Source organism: Leguminivora glycinivorella, chromosome 13 (assembly GCF_023078275.1).
Source record: "Leguminivora glycinivorella isolate SPB_JAAS2020 chromosome 13, LegGlyc_1.1, whole genome shotgun sequence".
In the NCBI taxonomy this organism is placed as follows: domain Eukaryota; kingdom Metazoa; phylum Arthropoda; class Insecta; order Lepidoptera; family Tortricidae; genus Leguminivora; species Leguminivora glycinivorella.
The window spans coordinates 1,823,737-1,834,754 of record NC_062983.1 but is presented as its reverse complement, the minus strand read 5'-3'; positions in this window follow the sequence as shown (position 1 = coordinate 1,834,754).

Genomic DNA, 11,018 nt, shown 5'->3' with positions numbered 1-11,018 from the left:
TACCGAAGTTATCGACATGTGGACATGAGTCTCTTTTACTCTTATCAGTATAAAGTGAAAGAGGAAGAATCCTCAGTGCGTATGTTTCGAAATTTGCAGTAGACCCTATATTGACAGATTTCGATAGGTAAATTACATTTACATATGATTTTAGTTCCATCGCGTAAACACCAGAGGCGTAGCATTCGCCTATAGTTCTTTCTCCGTTTATTGATAAACTTAGAAAGGGATAGAAGCAGCTTCTTTGGCGTGAAGTTAGGCACAATATATTGTAAACAAACGTAAACTCACTTACTTTCTGAGTAAAGTAATACGGCTCTCTCTTGGGCAGCCCATGGTAACGGTACTGCGGTTACAAAGTGAAAAGTATGCGAAATAATAGAAAATTTCGGGACCATTTTTTTATTTCTTGTTTTTTGCCCCAGATCGAAAGGGCTCGTGATTCTGAGTAGGAAAACCATAAATTTTACCTACCTTAGAAAAAATATTTTTGGTGATTATTCTCGCGAAAATTCCAAATGTTAATAATGTACCTACTATTTCAGTTCTTACATGTATGGTGTTTTTCAGAACAAGTTCGCATACCAGGCTATTTCTGTCAGGTCGAAATTTCAAAGGGTCATATATAGGCACTGAAAAACATCGTACGATACACGTGCGAAGAGGAAATCCTAAACAAGCTGTCAAAAATTCGACACGAGTTTCTGCACTTGTATCGTAATGTAGGTACTATATACCATTCAGAAATAAAACATAAGGGACAACTGTTCGAGAAACATGAACATTTTGAATTAAAATTTTATTAAGTCTGATAAAAATATGTAAAGTAAATAAATGAGTTGGCCGTGGCGTCAGTAGCTACTCAGTTGCTTTTGGCAACTCTAGTTACTAGCTGTCACCTTTAATTTGACAATAGAGTCCATTGATCATTTTAGAACAATTGAGTGAGACTCAATTTCATATTAATTCCGTATCAGCAAAAAGTTCAGAAAATTAATTTTGACAGTTATTAAAATGAAGTGTTTTTTTCTTGCAAAATCTGTAAATTACGCCAATTTTCATTAATTTCAAATCTAGAGGTTTCCTTAGACCGTTTCCGTATAGCACCACCTGTATTCGCATAGTGGCATAGCAAGATCTGGTAGCTGCTGCGCCACGGGTGTGAAAAATAGAACTAAAAAATGGTGAAGAGGCCGGCTGTGCAATTCCCATTAAGTTTGTACAGTTGGATCACGTCTCCGATTTGGATAAAAATTGGTAGGCTGATAGAGTCCATGATGCTGAGCAAGAACCTTCCTTTGTTGTTACCAGATTTCTATGCATTTTCGGTAACAAAAAAGGAAAGTTTCATACAGTCAATCTAGGACATTTTGGGAAACCTAGTGAATCTTGCTCAGCATCATGGACTATCAGCCTACCAATTTTTATCCAAATCAGAGACGTGATCCAAATGTACAAACTAAACGGGAATTGCGGGGCTAGTGACTCGCTGTAGGTACGTAGTGCGTTTTCACATTATCCAATCTGACATCGGATATATGTAGGAAAGAAGTACAAGGAAAAATTTAAAGATGACGGCGTAAATATATGGGATATCGGTCCTACATGTGATATCGGATAGGATAATGTGAAAACGCACTTACCTACATCACGGGGCTAGCAGTGTTGCAGAACGTATGGTATATTCCAAAGGGTAAGTAAAGTAAGTATTGCAAAACAATAAAAAAAATACAACGCGATTTAGATACCTAGGTAGCAAGGAAATGTTATTTGTAAGAGGGGTTAAATAAACTACTTAAACCTATACCCAAGAATAATTCGTTAATATAGATATTATAGCTGTCTCTATAAATCTCCTAAGGCGCATAATATGGAGTGTAGAAAAAACTCCATAAGCTATAGTAACGTATAGTAGCTTTGATATAAACATTAAGAACCATTCGTTTTGTTATTTGACATTGGGCGAATGAATTGAATACAATATTAGTTACAACGCCATCTGTGAAGCGTGAAATTGTCAATGTCATTTTGCCGAAATATTTTTCTTTGGCTGACTGCCGATAGTTGTAGTTTACATTTATGAAGCTAGATGGAGCTTTAGCTGGGCTATTGCTCCGCGGAACGCATTTCGGCGCTTCTATGTGTGCGTGCTTGCGGGGGCTGAGGTAATTGACAAGCGTGGCCTATGAGCTGTCAGTCGCTCCTTTAGTAGCCCCTTAAATCGGATTCTCCGGACTCTCCGAGTTCTCCGAAACCACGGGGACAACGCCGTCCCTGAAACGTTGGAGGTCAGTTTAATATGTATTCATACGCGATTAAGTCCCGATTTAAAAATAATTATAAAATATATTTTTAAATATAAAAAAAAAACTAGATACTTCTAAAAGACGATAAAACTGTGTCTTTTTTAAATAGCTTAACTAACTATTCCTACCTACTATTTATACTCGTACCTACACGCAGCTCAGTGTGCAATGCCAAACACAATTATTTAAATATACTACGTTACACAAAAAATAAAAATAAAATGTTATTTGTAAGCTTTTTGTACTTCCTTATGCAACTCGCTCTACAAATTGTATAGTTTTATAATATAGATTAAGGTACTAGTGCGACGAAACTGCGTCCTGTAACACAGGGTTTCCTAGCTCAGGACACAGGGTCGCGATTTTCTGTAATTGTTAATTTATATAATAAACTTTTTTAATTTTTTCATATTCCCATAGTCAAACCGGCAACGCACATTCAACGAATCTGTTAATGTGGCATGTATTCTTGGGCAAGGATTCTTGCTTACCGATTCGTCAGATGATTTGCCTGCTTTACCATTAAAAAAAAACTTAAATACCTACTTCAATTAAAGTTATGAATATCATTTTTTCACAACCTACAAGGTTGCCTGGAAGAGATCGCTCTTTAGCGATAAGGTCGCCTGTTGTTTACCTCTATAATAAAATGTATTGTAATGTGTGTGTTCCTATGTTGTTTCATTTCTGAGGTTGTATTAATATAGTGAATTTGTATTACAAATTGCATTATATTAATATATTTTACAAGTGTGAACTCACCTTTATACTAGTTTTTTTAAATATTTACTGTTATGATAAATTGCATCGGTTTCTCAATTATTTGTAAGCAAACAAGAATTTGGTGTTTTGATGACCTTTCTTAGATAAGATATGATGCAACGTGTTTGAGGCCTCTTAACACTTTGTGCGTCAATATTTGAAAACATAATAAAAATACGCGTTTGTAAAATATAAATCTACATAATCTTTCTCTTGATGGTCCGAGGTACTATTTTCTTAGACTGTACCTATCTATACGAAATCATATATTATGTCTTTGCTGCTACTTAACGGGTGTCTAAAATGACACATACAAAAATACTGCTAGTTAACGGTTATTCATAAAAAAACATAAATTATTCCATCATACTTAATCATAAATATAATCCATTATAGTCATATATTTGTTAGGTAGAATTCGTCAGGCTACATATGCAAATCAGAGCAGGTTATATCTGTACGACTACGTGATGAATTGGCTATGCTTTACAAAAAACTACTGACGACTTTTATATCTACTATTTTTAATAGCAATTTATAATTGTAGGTATTCTATCCGAAGGTCGCGGTGCGGGTTAGAACCCCGGCTCGTACCAATGAGTTTTTTGGAACGTCTCTTCTCAGTCGTTCCCTCATGGCTGAGGATCGTGACCAACAGTGATTTCTCTCCACTTGACGCGGTCTAGGGCCATATGGACTGCCATCTGCATGGAACCACAAGCTTCCTTCACGGTTTCAGCCCACCTTAGCGGTATTCCACCCCTGGAGCGTCGGCCTAGAACGGTCGTCCGTCGGTCGTCGGTGATTGGAACGTAGGTATTTATGTGCGAAATGTTATTTGATATTTGCTTGTCGCTTTTCGGTGAAGGAAAACATCGTGAGGAAACTGTAGTAATCCCAATAACCTTTTGGGTTGGAAGGTCAGATGGCAGTGCCGTAGAACTAGTGCCTAAATCTTGAGATTAGTAGTCAAAGCGGACTCCAGACTCCCTTGAGCCATGGTGAATGAAATACTGAGAGCAAGGAGGATAAGGTAAATAATGTGAGCTCTTTCGAAATTACATTCCTCATATTAAATAAATAAATAAATATTGGGTACACCTTACACAGATCAACTTAGCCCAAAACTAAGCAAATCTTGTACTAAGGGTGCTAAGCGACGATATACATACTTAAATAGATAAAAACATACTTATATACATAGTTAGAAAACATCCATGTCTCAGGAACAAATATCTGTGCTCATCACACAAATAATATATATAGTATGTAAACAAACCTCATTTATTTGCTAGACCAACCTTAACTTTTTTAAGCCCATAAGCGCAATAAAACAATTATTTTTAGCTCCGCCTAATCAATTTTAAATCACACAGACGAATCCAATTATAATGACCAATCATGAACGGTCACGTTAATGTCAAGGCATCGATTTCATACTTGCCGAGCTATATACGAGTACTTCTGCTATTTACGGAGCTTCTGCTATTTGGGCCATTTTTTTTTTCAAAGTTGTCCACCCCACTTTTTTGTAACATGGGTATTTTTAACGCGATTAATACTCAGAATCGCGAGGTCTTTCGATCCTGACAGGAGAAAAAAATGTCTCAAGATTTCCATACATTTTTTCGAACCTTCCATTCCGTTACCGCCATACAAAATGTATGAAAAAATAGTAACGGAATGGCAAAAAAACATTGAGAGACTTTTTTTCTCCTATTAGAATTGAATGACTTCGCGATCTGAGTGGAAACCACATAAAAATTCCCAAATCCAAAAAAAGTGGGGTGGACGTCTTTAAAAAAAATGGCCCTTTGACGTTTATCATCTTTGCATTATTCTGGCATCAAGCCCGCTTTGACAACTAATCCCAAGATTTGACGTAGGCACCAGTTTAATGTAAGTGACTGCCATCTGACCTTCCAACCCGTAAGGTAATTCTAGGTCTTATTGGGATGACTGGTTTCCTCACGATGTTTTCCTTCACCGAAAAGATCAGGTGCCGTAGCCGAACGTCATTTCTGCGACACGAAACGAAAACGAAACGCCGCGAAAGGTAGTCTGGCTCTGTTGCGCCAATGCGCAAGAGCGATAGAGATAGATATCTACGAGCGTTTCGTTTCGTGAGCGTTTGTGCCAATCGGCTACGTACCCAGACCCCATAATTATCTATAATATGTATAACCAGCAGTATTTTTATTTTCTATAAAAACAATTCTAAATATGACATCAATTGTATGAAACAGAGAGGCAAGCACATAGCATAATTACGTAATTACATAGTTTAAATGACTTGTAACATATTTATGTGAACGATATGGCATACACTTGTAGATAACACTTCGTGAATATAATAATGATCATGTTGAAGTACTGGCAATTGGCCTGTGACTTCCTTGGCTTAGAAATTGTTAGTACAATTCTCATACAATTTTCATTTAAGGCCCTTAAGTGGATAGTGGACAACTATAGCACAGTATAATAAAGAGTACTATCGTACAGTATGGCCACTCCCGCTCCCCGCTGAAAGTGCCGCCCACCCCCTCTCGGTTACCTCACAGTTACCGCCTGTCAAAAATGCGAACAGTCGACCTGTCATATCTCACTCATACAAGCATAGTACGCGTTCATCTACACGAGCTTAGACTGTGTGCTAGGAACGCGCCTCTTTCATATATTTGATCGCCAGTGTCCGAGGTGTGACTATAGCTTCTTTATGAAATCATATAGTCAATACGGGTAAGGCACTGGTCCCACCGCGAGCTAGTAAGCTATGAGCTATTGGCTATAAAAACGAACAAAAGATAAGCACTCCCGTGCAAATAAAAGAGACACGCCGATATTGATAGCTCACCGCTGGGCGAGTAACTATAAACATCTCCGTGTCTCTTTTATTTACACGGGAGTGATTATCTTTTGCTCGTTTGTTTTTATCCATACTAATATTATAAATGGGAAAGTGTGTGTGTCTGTTTGTTTGACAGTCTTTCACGGCAAAACGGAACGTCGAATTGACGTGATTTTTTAAGTGGAGATAGTGGAAGGAATGGAGAGTGACATAGGCTACTTTTTGTCTCTTTCTAACGCGAGCGAAGCCGCGGGCAAAAGCTAGTAGCTCATAGTTTACTAGCTCTCGGTGGGACTAGTGCCTAAGTGTGTCATAAGGTGGAGTGTGTCTGGCCTTCACATTTTGGCCCTTTTACTCAGTGTCACGTGTGTTTTTTGCGAGTTCATACTTTTGCTATTCACAATTAGTGGTAAACATATAAACTCTCAATAAACACTGATCATTGGTTTAAACGTGCAAAATGTGAAGGACAGACACATTTCTCCTTATGCCAAACTTACCCGTATTGACCTTACCTCATTCCCGATTACTCTCTACAACAATTAATGTAAATAAAAAACTTTTTTATAAAATACAGAAATACATTTAAGAATAAAAATTGCATAGCATAATTAACTATACATTTACAACCAGAGATTGATAATCGAAAAAAAAAAATTTGTAAAGTAAAATTTTTAATTCAACAACGTATCACTTTTTGCACACTTTTGAGAACAAATCGATATTTAGAGACCTTGAAATTTTAAACATACTTAACAACATAACTTTCGTTACCTGTAAAACGCGTATCAGGTAAATTACCTACTACTAAATTCAATATACATACCATTATGTTACAAGCTACTCATATAAGTATATTCCATTCGAGTAGCTTCCAATTTCATACAGTGTTCTTCATCTAAACGCTAATGAAAACCAACTCCGTGTAAAACGTAACACTGTATATTATTTTCATAACGTAGAGCATTTACTAACTAGATCAAACAACACATTATGACAATAAAACAGTGATAAAAAAATTGAGACACGTAAATTAATATTATATCTAAGTTACAATCACACTTTTTACGCAATATTACGTGCAATAAGTCTATATTTTTTTGCTGTAAATTGTATTAGTAAGTGTTTTCTAATATATGACACAATTTTTTTTTTCGCAGTTATTGCAAATTTTAGGTTGTAAGTTTTCACTGTATTATTTTGGTGGTATAAGTAGTAACATTAACTCAATAGATATAGGTGCAAAAGGTTCGTTAGGTTAGGTTACTATGTCGATCAACGGAACTAGAAAAAGGTTATCGTGTTTTGCGATATAGGTACCTAAGTAAGTAGGTACTTATATGTCAGATTATATAGAAATAGAAATCATTTATTCGTGACAAGTGACAATGGAAATTATTTACACATCACATAACACAAAAAATTGACACTGACAATTCTGTGCCTATTTCTGGGTAGATACGCAACATTGTTTCTGAGCGTCAATATTTCCTTGTTAAACAGGCAATGAACGGTGAAGTGTCAATTTCGGCCGACAAATTGTCACTATTGTGAAATAGGCCACGAATCGTAAGACCAATCTCCAACATATAAAGATCAGTCTTATAATTGACTGCGATTAAAATATTGTGGCCAAACTGGAGGCCGCGAATTTGTAAAAGCTTCAAATTGCGTAGTCTACAGGAGAGACTCTCCGTTTTAAACCCGCTAATTTGAGTAATAAATATTACCAAGCTTACCCCAAGGGCGGACTAATTGCCATTTTATTATGTTTCCGCGTATAAAGACGCCGTAGAAACGTTTAGTATATAAAAACCTAATAGCCAATTAAATGAAGAGTGGATTTTTAAAGGATTTTTGCTATTTTTGGGAACACTTAGAAATTTTATGCCTCTTTGGAGAGTTTTCCCTGTGATTCGGGGTCATACAGGGTTTTTTCAGTTATGTTGTCATAATTGACGACCGGTCTGGCTCAGTCGGTAGTGACCTTGCCTGCTAAGCCGCGGTCCTGGCCTCCTGGTTTCGAATCCCGGTAAGGGCATTTATTTGTGTGATGAACACAGATATTTGTTCCTGAGTCATGGATGTTTTCTATGTACATAAGTATGTATTTATCTATTTAAGTATGTACATAAATCGTCGCTTAGCACCCATAGTACAAGCTTTGCTTAGTTTGGGGCTAAGTTGATCTGTGTAAGGTGTCCCCAATATTTATATATCTATTTTATTTTATTTCGTGTAAGTATAAGTATTTTTTACGTAGGTTCTTACAATTTGGATTTGGAAGCGAAACTAAAACAACTAGTTCATAATGCATAGATTCGAAGAAATAATTTCTTACTGACTGTCTTATGAATACAATTATGTACATAGATGATTGTTTATAAATTATTGCCACATATGAAATGGTTTACACAGACAGTGGCGCCCCCCTATCAATTTCTACTCTTTTTTGCTCGGCTATAGAGCAAATTTTGGATTTTCTGAATAGTTTTTTTTTTTTCAATTTATTTTTAAAGGACCTTTATAAATTCTGAATAGTTTGAAACGGGCTATTCAATTAAACTAATAAGAATCGGAAAAATCCTTAAGAACATTACGACACGTAGATAGTAATCTACGTCGACCTTAACGTAGTCCCACTCAAAACAGCCGTAGATCATAATCTACCATTATGTAACGAAGTCAAGGCTACAAACTAATTTCCTGATAGAAAATAATGTACGGAATCGTCGCAGCCATTATTGTCGTATTTCGTAATAAATAAATAAATTCTCATAATTAGTCATAGTTAGTTATAGTGAATAAATTCTCATAATTATTTGAGGTTTTGGTGTTTTAACATGACATGTACATGGCAATATGATATATTATAATGTTATGAAAATAAAAGCCTCATTAAAAAAAATAAGGAGGCCTATGTCCACGAATGGACAGCCAATAGAATTTAGAATTTAATATTTTTAATAACATAATAATTAATTTGAATATAATGATAATGACATTATGTAATTATTTGACAACTTGTATCTATTTTTTTTTTAATTATATAAATGATAATTTGTAGATAATAGATATAAGTATGTTAGTTTAAGATATTTATTCAAAATGTAATTAGTAATTAATATCCAATGTCTTTTAAAATCATGTCTATTGGAAATAAATAGCTATATTATTATTATCATAAAAAAAATGTTCTGAATGAAGATTAGTGCTTTTTATTTTTTGAAAAAAAAAAACTGATCAAGTGTTTGATGGCTCGTTCGCCAAAGTTTCTTCACAAATAAAACTTCTTTTAAACATTTTTATTTTTCATTATTACACCCATATAAATTACCAGTTTCCATATTATTATTTTTCTCTACTACGTACCTATGTAATTTCTTTATAAAATAGTATACGTTACTCAGTCAAAATGGTAAACTTAACTAAGTAAATTTATAATTTATATATAGTAGTGTGACTACTTGTCTGAAAAAAAGAACAAATCAAAAAATATTCAATAAAATAATTTGATTTGTTCCCTAGTTGTTAAGCAAATAATGTTTGCCGATATAAAAATTACCTCCCATATAGAGAGAATAAACCGTTTTACCTATAATGCTATCAAAATAAATGACCAATGTGTAGTCTTTGAGTCTTTGATGTATTTTATTAGTAATACCCGATGTCGTTATTATTCAGAATACTTAAGTGACCTCCATTAGTATTAGGGCCTAAATAAAGAGAATATATCTACTAGTGATCTTATTTTATGCTCATACGTTTATTGAAATAGAGGTTTATTAAATTTGATGAAAGATATTTATGAAATATTCAAAGATGTATATGAAGTCCCCAATCCGCAATGGGCTAGTGGACTATATAGCCTGAGCCCTCTCAGGCGTGGGAGGGCTGTGCCCGGACTGCCCAGCAGTGGGACGTATTTAGGCTCAATTATTATGATTCTATTAAGTATGTTAAAAAATATGCAAGTGACCTAATTGTGTCTATAATATAATTATGTATATGACACAAAATATAAAGAAACTAGGGGTATGTGAATTACCAAATATCAAAAACAATTGCAAATATAAAAAGACGACAAAAATAGACTGAATTCAATCAATCTAAAGGATTTTTTTTTATAATTACAGATTTTTCCATATCAGTTACAAATTACTTGTCAAAACCATTAAAAACGTTAAGAGTAAAGTAAAATTTAACAATAATTCTTCAAAATAAAAGGCACTTAAAAAAACTACACCAATTCTTTGGTCGAATTAGAGTTCGTAACTTTTTTACGAATGACTTTTTGTAGTCGTAAATTTCTAAATTCTGAACAATAGCAAACTTTTAGGAGGATTTCTACGAACATTTTTTGAGCTAAGGGCACCCTAGAGAATAGCGTGGATAGTTTTCCCACATTTTAGTTCTAAAAAGTTTTTGACAAAAAATATTAGCAGTTGGCCCGAATAAGTTCGGTTTTTTATTCATAAGCGACTTTTGCCCAGCAGTGAGTTACTTTAGTAGGCTAGTAAAAAAAAAGCAATTTTTATTCGACGTTTTTTTATATTTTATCCTAAGATATTTTAACATTGTAATTTTAAACTTGTAAGTTAATAAGCGTTTAAATAAATGTTTAAAGTTTATGTCATTTATTATTTATGAGATTGATTATTCACAGAAGAACTATTTTTTAAGGATTTGGGGTTGTAAGTATGGCATGCATCCTAAAAGTACTGTCTGATTGAAGTTTCGGTTTTAAAAATAAATAAAAAAATTTGGCAAAACACTAAAAGAGCACAACTCACAATTTTAGTTTTTTTTTTTAAATTCTTACTTAGTACTAATGATTCTTAGTATTATCATTGTGCTTAGTGTTAGTGCATGTTATTTTCTACATTAAAATTTGATTCACCTACTTAACCCTTAACTAGACAGCGTATCTAACATATATATATAACACACACATTTTTTCACCCTTTTTTGTGTTTTTTTTTATTAGCTGCAACCGAGCCTAGAACGCAATAAATTCAAATACAGCATTTATTTATACAAACTATCGTACAGCCACCGCCGGCGCCACCGTCTGTGTAAACTGCTTTGCATGTGCCAACTAT